At 46.9% G+C, this 14,351-nt stretch overlaps 1 protein-coding gene across 4 annotated transcripts in view; it reads left to right on the forward strand.

The window, feature by feature from the left end:
- Window positions 1-47: 47 nt before the first annotated feature.
- KIAA1958 (KIAA1958 ortholog) overlaps window positions 48-14,351 on the forward strand; it is a 71,156-nt gene continuing 56,852 nt past the window's right edge. Inside the window, exons 1-3 of one of the 4 annotated variants that reach the window (XR_008441427.1) lie at window positions 3,420-3,712; window positions 4,210-4,338; window positions 10,086-11,108. The gene's annotated coding sequence lies outside the window, so the exon portion shown is untranslated. Of the gene's footprint in view, window positions 353-3,353; window positions 3,713-4,209; window positions 4,339-10,085; window positions 11,109-13,437; window positions 13,527-14,351 lie in introns of those variants that run through there. The other 3 variants (XM_054004132.1, XM_054004133.1, XM_054004134.1) reach the window with 3 other exon arrangements.

Consider the following 14,351-nt stretch of genomic DNA (forward strand, 5'->3'; position numbering starts at 1 on the left):
CAGCCGCCGCAGCCGCTCGGGGCGGGGCCGGGCCGGGGCCGCTCCCCCGCCGGGCCCCGCCGCTTTCCCCGGGGGCTGTGGGCACAGCGGGGGTGGCGGGCTCGGGGGTGCGAGCTAACGTGAGACTGGAGAAAGGCCTGCGCGGGATGAAAGGTGGAACTGGAAGGCTTTCCGTATCCTTTCGTTCTCCGCCGCTTGTGTGAAATTTTGCTTTGGTCTCCTGCCAATTGCACTCAAATCACTGGAGCTTTGCCTTCATCTCATCTTCTGGAGTGCCGTGTCCAGTTCGGGTCTCGTCAGGACAAGAGAGACAGGGAGCTTACTGGAGTCAGTCAAGTGGAGGAGAACAAAGGTGATTTGGGCATGGAGCATTTCTCTTCTGAGGGCAGACTGCGGGAGCTAGGCCTATTCAGGCCAGAGATGACTGAGAGGGGACCTCCTTAATGCATATGAATATCTCTAAGGTGAATGCCAATACCCTGGTGCCAGACTCTTTTCAGTGGTGCCCAGAGACAGAATAAGGAGCAGTGGTCATAAACTAAACCACAAGAATTCCACTGAAACATGATGAAAAATTTCTTTGTGTTGAGGGTGGCAGAGATCTGGAACAGGCTGCCCATGGAGGCTGTGTCATCTGCTCTAGGTCACCCTGCTTTGACAGGGTGGTTGGAGTAGATAATCTCGAAAGGTCACTTTCAACTCTAATGAGTCTGTGATTCTTTGTTTATTAGAAAGCCTGCAGTAGGATCCTGTGTCTTTGTTCACCCAGCCACACCTATCCAATCCTGTCCTTCATATTCCCCCTATTTCTTTTATCTCCCCCCACCCTCTCTTATTTTACAATAACTTTGAGGTCAGCCCTTGCCTCAGTGCCCTGCACATGTAAGTCTTCCTCATCCTCCCTCTTCTGCCCAATGAAGACTCTGACTTCCTCCCATCCTTGCCATGCTAACCACCTGTTACTGTGGTTAGCAAATCTTCCACCAGATTCCACCTCTGGCTTGTCTTTCCCCCTTCAGCTCTCACAGAGATTCTGTACAGCATCCTGAGAGGGCTTCAGGTTTCACCGAGAGTTGACGGCAGAAGGGGAAATCACCTGGTAGGTCTGGAAGAATTGAGACAGATGGTTTTACTGACTTCAAGAGAAATCAAAGTGAGCCCTAAGCAGATGAACTAGTTTGTCTATTAATATAATGGTGGTTGTTGGTTCCCTTCATTTTAGTTCACAGTGTTGCAGGGCTGCAAACTCCTGCATGACTGAGGCATGAGCAGGCTAAAAAGGCCAAGGGCTGTCTGAACACTTTGCAGATGTAACATCTTCCATGCCACCTGCTTTGCCATGGTTGACATCCTGCACAGATGGAAAGTGATAGTGTTTTGCTAAGATCTTCAGACCTGCTTTTGCTTCATTCTCCCTGCAGCCACTTGGCCCAAATGACGAACGCACAGCTTGACTGCCATAGCTGCATAACCAGACCGTAAGCCTCATGCCTGTGGTGTCCTCCCTGGAAGTGAGCCATAGTGACTGTATGTAGAGAGCTACCACTTTCACCTATGTTCACAGGTACCTGTGGGAGAAACACCTGGGCATCATGGTTCAGCCATTTTCCCCTTGAGTGTTTGTTTTGTTCATAGGTTTGTTTTTTTTGCCTCTCTCTCCAGTATGTAATAGGGGAACTGACGTGATGGGGCTTTTTGCTCTATCAGGAGGGGCAATTTACCTCCTGGAAGGTTTTTTAGCATGAGGGGCAGAAAGCACTTGAACAGGTGCTGCAGAAGGTGGAAGGTTTGAGCGCTGGGTTTCAGCGGTGTTGCCGGTGCCTGTGCGGTAGCCCCACAGCTCGCCCCACCTCACTCCGGGTGCTGGGCAGGGGAGCACGGGTTTGCCGTGGGCTGAACATCCTTGCATCTGTGCTTACAGTCTAGTGCTTTGCTCTCTACACTGCAGAAACTCGACGGTCCTGGGGGGCAGGGGCAAGGGCCTCTGCTCTCCCAAATGCCCTTCCCTCCGATGGTGCAGCATTCAGCCGAAGCTAGGTCCTGACCCCGCAGCTACTTGCAGGAGAACGTGGAGCGCCCTTCTTTTTCAGAAACTACTCCTTTAATGTTGGTATTTTGTCCATGGGCCTTTTGGCTTGCGCAACGCCGCCGTGCCGCGTTGCAGCGACGCCTCCCCGGCTGTCCCCGCTGCCCCTGCGCTCAGTGCGCTCTGCCGGTGCCTCCCTCCGCCGGCTGCGCCTTCCTACCAGCCCCCAGCTGGGCTGACCTGGTTGCACCCCGCGGAGGGCAGGAGGAAATGCAGCCATGCGGAAAGAGGTGGCGAGCCAAGGTCCTAGTGAGCGCTGTCAGCTGGGCCCTGAGTGTCCTGGCGGCAGTGAGATGCTCTTTCGGGCTTGCAATCGGCTCTGAAAACACCATCATGTGTGCAGAAATGTTTTGGGGTTTTTTCAGAATTGTTTTGTGTCAAGGTGAAGGGCAGCTAAGAATGCTGAACTGGTTTTATAGGAGTGTCAAAATAGGGATAAGGCCAGGGCAGAGGAGGCAAACTTGGAAGTGTTCCTTTCTGGTGGAAATACTGCTTGAGCAGTCACACTAGGACCATTCTGCCAGGGACAGATGGTGTTAGTTCCTTGGGCTCCCAGTGCAGTTTATTCTGTAGGGACCCACAGAACAGAACCTAAGTATTTTTGATACTGAAGACACCTAAGAGACTTTCAACAGCATTTTAAGGGGCTGTTCAACTTGATTAGCTTTGTAAATTGCAAAAGTTTTCCTTTATTAGAAAACCTTTCCTTTATTGTTAAATGTGCATGTTTATTGTGGTAAAGTAAAATGCTGATCAAGTCGATGTGTTTAAACAGAATTCCCTGTATTTTAAGTAGAATTCTCTGGAACTTTAAGCTCTGAGTCTTGAAGCAGAATTCGATGTCCTTGTCCCTTCCTTTGATCTCTGATCCAGATGGAAGTTGATGGTATCATTCTCCCCTTTAACCCTTCTTTTAAATGTAAAAAGATGCTATCAGGTGGCTTAAGCAGATGTTGCTCAATGTTTATGGAAAGGTTTTGTATTTTATGACCTGGTTGGCAATTGTCTGAGAAGATTCTTTGACACTCAATCTGAAGTTCTGCACGTCCTGAACTGAACTTTACTTGAAACTGAGTAGGGGACATCTCCCCAGACGACCAGCAGGGACCACTAGAGACCCCCGAAGAGGTCTACACAGGTGCAGTGACATGTACTGCATAAGGTTGCACAAGTGAAGCAATTATGCAGTAGGCAGGGGTAACTACCTATTAGATAGGCAGGTTTATGTAGATTTCAGTGTGTGAATTCTCTCACATTTTAATCCTTGATAGTCTTGATTTGTGGAAAATCTCTGCTTTGCATCTCAGGGGTGCATCAAAGGGTTTCTAAACCCTTTGTCCATGTTTAGAGAGTTCTGAAAGTTGACAACAAAAGCAGTAAATTGATTTGCACTTTAGAAGCCTTTGCAGAAGAATTAATTTATTGGAGGTGCTGCCCAAGCATTCAAAGAGGAGAAGAAATTAATCAGATCTCAGCAGGAAGGAGCAGATGTGGCCAAGGCTAAGACAGAATCTGCTGTAGCCACGCCATCGGGTCCTGTTGCAGAGACGTTCCGAGTTATTCAAGGGGCAGTGACTGAAGAGTACGTGAGAAGTACTCAGGGCGTCTTTCAGTTTGAGCTATCTGGTAAGCCCATCGCTTGTGCAGCCTTGCCTAGCAAAAGGCACTGGGTGCTTTCAGACAGAAGCACTTTGGACTGGTCGCGAAGCAGACCAGCTCCTCTTCAGTTCTGTGTGACGCTCCTGCTGCAGGCCCGCTTGAGCAGGCCCCAGGAGCTGCTGTCCCTCATGCCAGGCGCGGAGCCTCTGTCCCGGCGCTGCCGCCCCGCACGGGGCTGGTGTGGTATGAGGGACAGGGCGCTCTCGGGGCCACGGCAGAATCGCCAGCTGCCACCAGCTCTGTGGGATAGCGCAGCCTCTGGGCTCTCCTGCCCGTGGCCCCAGCCCGTGGTGCTTGGGGCGTCACGGGGGACAAGAGGTGACTCCTTGCAGAGCACCCGGCAGCGTGCGGCTGCCACGGAACTGCTGCAAACGCACACGGCTGTGGCCGTCTGGAGGGGGCAACCGAGAGGGAGGGCACAGCAATCCTTGCTGCCTTCTCACCTCGCTTCACTCTCTGTCCAGGCGATGGTGGAGGCACTTGGTATATTGACCTGAAGACCAAGGGTGGGAGCGCTGGCTTCGGAAAGCCTCCTTTGACAGCTGATGTGGTTATGAGCATGTCGAGTGCCGACTTTGTGAAGATGTTCACAGGTGAGGGATAAAGGCCTTTGTCAAGGGACGCAGGTACTGGGGCCCAGAAAAGCCTCTGCTGACAGGGGAGTAGAGCAGCTTCTTGCTTTGTGATCTGGGATTGGAGAAGCTTTCAGCTTTTTGTGGTTTAAGGGAGAGTGCTGGCAAGACCTGCTTGGACTTTTCTGCACTCCTGCATCCTGTGAACAGGAAGAGTGCAAAGTGTTACACTGCTTTTATTAACCAGGTAGTGACATTTTAGCAGTCAGTGTATCTTCAGAAAGAATCCAGTCAGTGTTGTGCTCTGTGCATATCTGAGCAGCGTTTCCTAAATGTGCACTGCTTGTACCAGGAGGACTTGGTAGGAAAGTAACCTGATATGTTTAATCTCCCCTGAGATATTGGAGCCATATGGTCTTTTCTCAGTTAAATCAGTCATAATCTAATACTTTCATTAAATAACAGGATACAACATCTGATGTAATTTGCTCCCTTTACAGAATGTTTTCTCGTTCCAGAAAACATATTTACTGATTAAATAGTGTTGGACAGGAGGCAATGTCAGAACTTTCATAATGTTAAATTGCTACAGTTCTTTGTAAGTGTGATTTCTACAAGTATCACCATTCTAAACAGCTCCAAACCCTTTTTAACACACTTCAAAATGGAGTCAGAAGAGAACAGATTGATAATGAAAAAAAAAGTTATCCATTAAATTAATCATTGTAATCAAGTCCTCAGAAATGTTTTTACAGATGGACTGGAAAAGTAAATTCTACTTCAATTAGTCAGCCTCCTCCTTTACAGCAAAGTGCTTCAATATTGTGAAATATAGATAGATAAAGATATATGGAAATTCTTTGTTAGATTTAGATATTGGCAGTATGAGATTTAATCACAGATTGTGATTTAGCATTTTTACCACGTGGATAAAACTATGAATTATATTCCAAAACAGAATTTCTAAAGCACTCAAAATTCTTACTCTAGGGATATTACTGTTTCCTGTTCACAGCCTATATCCAGATTGTTTTAATTTTCTGATGATCCTGTTTCTTCATTTTAGATAAGCTAAACCCATTCATGGCTTTCATGCCAGAAAATTCTACTATTAAAGGTGATATGATGCTAACATTGAGTCTGGAAAAGATGCTGCTATAGTTAAATTTTGAACGGTAGCAGAATACTGGTCTTATGTAACTACAAAGCTATTTTAAAACACCAGTCCTCATTTTTTGCTGATGCAGATCAGCATTTTGTAGATCAAGATCAATAGATTTTGTAATTGCTACAGAAGTCACAACTCAGGTTGATTATAATACCCAACAGCAAACATAGCTTTTTAAAATAACTTCCTGTAAAACTTAAAAGAACAATTATATCCTAAAATTCTGGTGTTTCAATAACAGCTTTTTAAATTTTCACTTCTTTTTTTTTTTTTTTTCTGACTGCAAACTCTCCTGTATCACTGTGAGATACAAACCTAACAGACGTTTATTTCTTATCATGTTTTCTCATCTTTGAATTACCTGATGTCTAAGGAGATATGAGTTCTTATCCCATGATTAGGGGATGCACAGCATGTTTCCAGTGTACTGTAAGAGCTGAAATCAGCACTAACTTTTCCTCTTACTGGGAGACAAACAGTATTTTTCTGCTCTGGACTGGTTTCACAAAGCTTGTATGAATTGACCATCCCTATCAGATGTTATTTAAAATCATCTCTGACAATCTTGAACTATTGAAAAAGTCTGCTGTGCACTGTTAGGACAAGACCTATCATGGATGCTGTAGTAGAGGAATTATTGCAGATATTTGCCTTCTGCAAAGGATTTTTACATGAGGTCAAAGTGTGTTTCTTTTTACTCTATTACTCACTTCACAGATTTTGAGGCCCATAAAAATGAATTGACTAAAAAAACTGACTGTTTTGCTACTGTGAGTAACTGGAGAGAAAGGTATAGTTTTTTTGGGTGATGATAAATTAAGAGAACGGCTCCAAGATGTGCATGAGAGAGACACGATCTGCTGGCTGCTGACCCTAGTGAGCAGGACTGATGGCTCGTCGTACTGCAAAGGAAATGTGACCCTCATGCGCTCAAGGGCTCTGTTTAGACTTTTTCCCTTCCACCTGTTGAGCAGTTCCAGGTCCTCCGCCGGAGTTTGGAGCAGGCGTGCCAGCAGAGGGAGCAGGCAGCACACCGGAGCGGGGCTGCCTTGGACACCCTGCGGCACCCGGGCGCTGCCAAGCCTGCCCTGCTGCCCGGCCTGCGGCAGACTTGGTTAGGAGCTAGACTCGCCAAAGTGCACCAAGATCTTTTTCTGCTTAAAGCACGGGTCAAATGTGGGATAGGGCGAGATAAGCAGGTTTGCAGCGACTTAAAAATCTGTGTCTGTGCCTTGCAGCCTCTTACCTTCCTTCCCTCATTCCTGGTATTAAGTCTCTGCTCCAGAGCAGGAATGAGGGAAGGTGCATACTTCTAGATGACAGAGCAGCAGGATTTGTCATATTTATTTAAACCACTGAAATTATCAGTGAGAGTAATATTTTGGGGAGTGACTTGGTTTGGAAGAGTGTTAGCCTGAATGCTTCAAATTTGACAAAAAATCAAACCCAGTAAATCTTCATATAATGTCCATGTAATCCATGTAGTCTATATAATGGTGTCTTGCTTAATCTTAGTTATATGCATCATTCTGTCCTAGAATAGGATGGTGTTTTGTATAGCAAAGTTAAGCTCTAATTAACTAAATATAACTAGCTCAAGCAATAATACATAGAGTCAGTATATTTTACTGTGTTGGCTTGTAGCTCTTCTTCCCACCATTTCTATCAGGGGCTGAGCATAAGACTTTGCCAACTGTCTGGGGACAGTATCATCACAGCTCTTGAGACAGGTTTACCTGCACAGAATTTTATCAGTGGGGTCCACACTTCAACTTGAAGTTACTGTATGGGAAAAAGAATAGAAAGAAAAGGAAGTGCCTGACAAGTAGCCAGCCAAGAAATGTGGCCCCCAGAAGAGTGACCTTTCCAGGGTCAGCAAGCAGTGAAGATGAGGAAAGTGACTATAATTATTTTTGTCAGGGTTTCTCCTCTGTCAACTCTGCCCTTGGCATTAGGAGCCAGCCAAGCTACCTCTTAGTTGTTCCTGTGTATGATGCTGTCAGTGCTGACAGGATCACATTTAAGCAGTCACAGGTGGTGTGTGTCAGTCACTCCACTTTGTGCATATTTATGACTGGTAATGCTTACAAGTAATTTACATGATTATTATCTACTTTTCTATTTGCTAACTCTTGCTTTTCCCCTTAATACAAACTAAAGTTACAAAACAGATAGGAAACACAAGGGAAGAAAGATGAGATTCTCAGACTATGAGCAATTGCTTTCTATGAGAATCTACTAGATTTGCAAGTGGAAGGTCAAGGCAACAGCGTAGGAAAGAGAAGGGAGAGACTGACAGCCTTGGGTCGAAGGCTGCAGGGCTGCAAGTGGTAGCAGGACCGTGAAGGGTGCATAGAAGGCACTTGGCACTGCAGAGGAGACATGGCTTGTGCATGTCTGTGTGCAGCAGTTGATATGTCTGCCTTTTGCTACTCAGTGTTAAAAGACAGCTTATGCAATGAAATTGTGATCACAAGGTTGGACCGGGAAAGCCTGCACTTTAGAATCTAACAACACGGAGGCAGAAAAGTGTACACACTATTTTGGCATGGCATGGTTGAACTCAAGCTTTATGCTTACCTCACTAGAAAGTGAAACAAGGAAGGAAAAGTGGGTTCTATCAAGTTCTTAAATGTGAGCAGTAATTTTGAGCTTATTTACCTGTTCTCACTTTCTCCCACTTTTAGGAGCCACATGGCATGAGCAACAACTGTGAAAGCAGACCTTTTCACCAATGGTTAAAGTTTAGCAGGGTAGGGGATAAGTACAAGACCATTATCTTCAATTATGGTCTTTGTCACAACTTTGATTTTGAGTTTGTGTGAGATGTAGTATTGGGTGAACAAATAACACTAAATCAGTGTGATGGATTTTTTTCACCAAGAAACATATTTCATACTATTCATAATATTTTCTTCAGAAGGATGTTGTCAGCTATTTCTTTATACATAGCTTACTATTTCTACTAAACAACTGAATATGATAGAGGGGAATTTTGAGATCCAGACTTTACTGTAAAAGCAGTGTCTGGGTGACATCTAGTCACTGAAACAGATCTCTCAAACTTTGAAATTTACCAGGCCAGAAAGGGGGGGAAGAAAATAGTACCATGGTTGCCTCAATACAGAAACCTTGGGAGGAAACACTGGCTCAGTTGGTTATTTTTTTTTCCAGAGGAATAAATGCTTCTGTGACAGTGACAGTCAGATATCTTAAGTAAATAATGCCCTGTATTCATATTTACAACCTTCTCTACTGTTATTTTCTTCTCTTTGAAGAAAACGATATCCTCCCAAAGACACAACATACGAGAGAGACTCTGTTGTCAGCCTGCTATAGGTGGGCAACTGCATGAAAGGCTGAAAATAGCCCCAGGATTTCTGTAGTAGAGCCATGACTCAGCTCCCGCATGATTCCAGTTCTGTCATTGCGAAGATTTCCCCACCCTCCATCTTCTTGTGTTTGCACTGTGAGCTCCTTAAGGCACCCTGTAAAAAGGAGTTCTGCCCTCACAGCCCAGTGCTGAGGGGAACAGAAATGGATGCACTGTGGGTCTGCTACAGCCTTCATATGCTGTTTGCAGAGAGCCACCCCCTTTTGTGAGCCCAGGAACTCACAGCTAGCAGTGTGAGTGGGTGAAAAGCATGATCCAGTTGTGTTTTAAATCCACTCTCTGTGTTTTAAAGGTAAACATTAGGTAATAACTTGAGGCCACAGGCTGGAGACCAAAGCTTCATGGTTTCTTAGACAGAAAAAGCCCAATGTCCTTATCCTATATAGAGAAATTACACACTGTACTTTCAGACAAATCTCACTCATATAATTAGCACATGCTTGTAGTGCCAAGTCTCCTGCTTGCTTTCAAGTGGGTTTCTTGTTGAGCTGTTATTACACACCTTTTTCATACTAATTTTTTGGGCTTTTGTTTAAATTGCTCTTCTTTACCTGTATATTTAATACAAGAGCTGACACTCATCTGCTGTTGCCATAGATATATCGTGTTCCACCAAAACCTGCAGGAATTTAATACAAAACAGAGTTATATGGTCACAAATCTAAATACACACAGACTGGATTCCCAAGGGTGTTTCAAGCCTCATGAAACAGTATAGAATTTCCAAAGGCACCTTGTGGACTGATCTTCATATACATTTCCTGTGTTAGCACTAGCACATTTTCTGTGTTAGTTGCAGCGTAGTAACAAAACTAACAAAGGGAGGACCAGCAGAAAGTTAGTTCTGCTCTGATATGCTTGGATGTTAATATGAAGTATCCTTGTGATGTCTGCACTGCTTTCTTCAGCATCTTGCACATGTGAAGGAAAGGTGGCTGCCTAACATGACAATCTGAGGTTCTCAGTGGAGAAAACTAACAGGTTTTCTTCTGTCAGTTTGTTAGCTGTCCCAGACAGGGTATGAAACATTTAGAAGTGACCTAAAAGCTGTGTGTTTTTACTGGGCATTACCATGTCTCTAAGCTTTCATAAGCTGTTATCTGCTTTGCATTTAATCAATCACACTCTAACTCACTTTGATCGTAGCCCTGACCTGAAGTTAGGTATTTTGTTGTGCTGATTTTCTTTTTTTTTTTTTTTTTTTAGAATTGATGAATAACTGCAGTCATAACAAATCGACTGACTGTGAGTTGGGTGGTCTTTAGTACTGGTACTTACTCCCCCACGTTCCTTCAGGATCTCCAAAGGAAAATGAGCATGCCGTCATATGTGCTATAGGCTGGGTGTTGAACGTCCAAAGGGAGTTTGAGAAGGGTAGGAGTTTTCTGGTAATCAGTGATTACTGGAAAAAGACAAAATCTTTACAGTGCACTGTGATGGCTGAATCCCTGCTCCTCTGGTTGTCCCACACAACCTTCTACTTCAGAAACAAGCTCAGGACACTCCTTGCCTGGTCACCCCTTTTAATTCAGGCTGGTGTTACCTACATGACCAGAAAAATGCCTGCTCATGCACCTGTGTAAGTCTGCCCTGCCCTGGTCAGGCAGAGCAGTATTTGCAACACCTATCCTAGCAATTGAGAAGAGGGATTGTCAGCAGTCCAGGCAGCTGGAGCAGAAGACCACTCAAGCTTTCCTGTTTGAATCAGGCTCCTTGAGGACTTGTGTCCCATTAGTGTCCCAGAATGAAGAATACCTTCCTCTCTTGTGGATCCTTGTACAGCCCTTCTTTCTGACCTATGGAGCAGGGATGTGGGGTCAGTGTTAAAAGCAGAATTACAAATGTTGAAATACTGCTGAGCAGGGTGCAACTAGATGCTGTCGTGAATGACCAACAGAACTGAAGGACCATGGTCTACTAAAATTGAGTTTGTTCTGAAATCTTCTCCAAAAGTGACAAAATCTTAGGGCATCATTTAGTGCTTCCCACAAGTAATTTTTGGACTGGCAGGTAGGTGAAGGGCAAATAAACCAGTAGTGCTTTGCTTTGAAATATTGTATGTATTTAATTGCAGATGTTCCAGGAATGCAGATATGATACTTCACAGATTCTGCTTTAAAAACCTTTCCTTACCTAAGGAGAAGCTGTGAAGTGTGAGGGAGAAGTTGCTTGCTTGATCTTCTTCTTTAAGGACCACTCTTAAACAAATGGATCATGATCTGATACTGCTTTGCCTTGCCTTAGTAAATGAATTTGGTTTTCAAACATTACAGTTCCAGTGTTTTGTACAGGAAACCTAAAAAACACCTCAAAACAACCCCACAGACAAGCAACTTTTCACTTCCATATTTATTTGCAATTTTCCAAGGACCTTCCCAATAGCAGCATACCAGTTTAGTGCCAGAAAGCTGGTGTCCAAGGAAGTGCTTAATGGCTTTCATTCTGACCCTGCCTATACCAGTGCAGCTCTGCTACATTGCTGCTGAAAACACAGGGATACAAAGCCCTCTGCACAGTCATGAGAGAAGGATTTCTTATTTACTAACCACCAGTATCTCAGGTGTGTGTTGTAATACCCCAGTTCTCCTTGTCACACCAGTTCTCTGCAAGTCAGACCATTTGACTTCCTGTAGTCATGGAGAAAACTGCCACTCATCTTCTGTCATTGACCTTGAGTCCTCATAGCTGGGTGTTTGTAAGCTGCACTGCCCCACAGACCCACCTGTTGCTCTGTCCTTCAAGAACACTGATGTCCCACAAGGGAACCAGCCCATTAATACTGACTTGCAGATGCCTGTTTCTCACCAAACCCTTTCACCCAGAGAAGTGTGTCATCCAGGTGGGTCTAGCTCATGTTTAATTCTCCGAGAGGGGACTGTAGTATTCCAGACTGACACACAGGCTTTGGGGGTGGGAAGCTGGCTCTCCAGATTTTTGGTGCTCATTCCTTTGCAACAGATGTTGAGGTAGAGGAAGTTTCAGTGAAGAACCAGCTGTCTGCCTGCGTGTCGGAAGGCTGCCTGAAGCAGGCTTCCCTCACAGTGTTACAGAGGAGGAAGAGGCGGTGTGGGACACCACAAGGTTTGGCCAGGCACTGAGCTCTTCTAGGACTTTCTGTGACCTTACAGATATACTACTCTCTCCATGCTCCAGCTAACTGATGGAGTAAAGTCTTGCTTGGGTCATGACAAATGAAGTCTAGAAAGGAAGATGAATCTTTTAACTCATAGTGCTTTTTCAGGGGCTGCCTTTTTCAGGAAGATACTGGTTGTGCCAGGAATTTTTCCTTACTCAAAAGTGGTTCTGCTTATTTTTTTGCACAGCAGCAGCTAGTTTGGTTGGGCACATGTTCCTCTGAGAAACATTCATTTAAAAACTAGTTCATGATCTGCATTTGGCTTGTCCCAGCCATGATGAGCAGCCTTTGAAGCAGACAGCTAATAGCAGTTTGTGGGGAACTGCTGCAAAAAAAAAAAAGCCTCTTGTGACAGTGGCCTGATCCTGCCCTTCTTCCTGTGACATAGTCAGTTCTGATTTCAAACCTACAGCTGGTAAAACAGACCATTCTTGGCCTTTCTCATTTTTCATTCTCATCCCAGCTACTGTAGTGGTAGCTCCTTAGTGTATGGCCAGCTTTCTGCTAAAATCAGAAGTATTTTCTGATTGTGTCTGTCTTCCTCTCAGCCTGTTCATCACCTCCCAGGCCAGCTTTCCTCCTGCTGTGAGGGCTGGGGGGGTTTCATATAGAGTGGTGTTTCACCTTTGAGTTTAAGGTGGCAAAGGTTCTGGCACCAGGTCAGGCTCATGACTGGTGGTGGGGGCTGAGGGAGACAATAAAAACTTACACACAGCCACAGCGTGTGTGCAAAGAGCATGCGTATGTATATAGTCCACATAAAATTAACACGTCGTAGCAGATACCTATTAAAAAAAAAGTAACAGTAAGTAGCATGTTTCTGTACCTGCACAAAACAACAGAGTAGCAGCTGTTTGGACACACCCACTTTGAGTGGGTGCCGTGCTGCAAGTCAGGAGACCTCCACCAGAATAATGAGAATTACATTATTTTATGTCAGCTGAAAACGTGTTCCTTAGCAAGACATCCCCGTTTCACACGCATGCATCTCCTTGTTTTCACTCCTGCCCACGGTACTGTAGGGAATGCAGCTCCCCGTTGCCTGTTTCCCTGCAGAGGGGCACGGTGACCACCTCTCCGCCCCCCTCAGCCCTCCAGGAGGGACAGGTGTCCCTTGGGTGTCCCTCAAGGTACTGTGCTCTGCCCAGTCTCGGGCTGCGTCGCCCGACATGGTGCATGTGCGGTGTGCGGTGTGCCATGGCACACAGCCTGCGGTGCGCTGCCATTCCGGGCCGGTGTGCGGGTGTGCCATTGCATACTTCCTGCGGTGCGGGGGACCGGGCGCCGGTTTCCGGTGGCTGACAGGAGTCGGAGCCCGCCGCTGCCTCCTCCGGCGCGGAGTACCACACGCCCCCACACACACCGCGGGGAAGAGGAGGAGGAAGAGGGCGGAGGGAGCAGAGCAGCCCCCCCGCCCCAGCCCCCGAGCGATATCGCCCTCATCCCCGCATGCAATACGGGCGATATAGCGCGGCTTCCCGCCCTGCGCTCCCACGGACAGGCACCTGCAGGTACGTGACCCGCCCGGCCGCGCCGTGTGTGTGGATGCGTCTGCGGGGGGTGCGTGTGTGTGCATCCAGCGCTGCCCGCCGCGGGGGCGGGCGATACTCCAGTGTCTGGCTCGCTCTCTCTTTGTGCGCGGCCAAGGGCTCTCTTGGAAGCTTCGCCGGCCACAGGCACGGGTCCCCCGGCCTTGTTGCCGAGCGCTGCGCAGTGGCACGGCTCGGTGTGCCTCCTCGGGCTGCACGGGGCGTGCCGATGAAGGACTGGGGGAGGCAGCGGTGCTTGAGGGGTCGTGGTTTGTCACAACATACGGAGTGGAGTGGAGCCCCTCGCCCGGCCTGGCATCCCCTTGCAGAAAGAAAAGTGACCCTTACAGCCCCCGCCCCCCTCCGACCCCCAGCTCCCGGCTGAAAGAGAGGTGGGCAGGCGCAGGGGGCTGTGGTTTAGGGCCCCAGGAGTCTGCCGGCTGCAACGAGAACGGGGCCGGAGGCCAAGTGCCTGGCGGTGCAGTTTGGTCCCACGTGAGGTTCGAGGCCCCTGGCACCTCCCGCACGGAAGCTCCGAGGGGTCCCTCTGATCCCCAGCCCAAGCAGGCAGTGGGGTAAGCCCTGGGAAGGGCAGCTCCACAATAACGTGGCTTGCTACCGAGACGCGGCAGGATCAATAAGGCAAGCCAGAAAACAGAAGCAAGCTTGGAAGGGATGATGACATGCCAAGGAAAAGAGTGAAAACGATAGAGAGATATAGTCAGCTTTCTGCAATTCAGTTCCAGCTGTCAGACAGAGAGCTGCTCTTCAGCCAGAGGAGTAGCTATGATACATAAAAACTCACCT

The sequence above is a fragment of the Vidua macroura genome, chromosome Z (genome assembly GCF_024509145.1).
Source record: "Vidua macroura isolate BioBank_ID:100142 chromosome Z, ASM2450914v1, whole genome shotgun sequence".
Classification (NCBI taxonomy): Eukaryota; Metazoa; Chordata; class Aves; order Passeriformes; family Viduidae; genus Vidua; species Vidua macroura.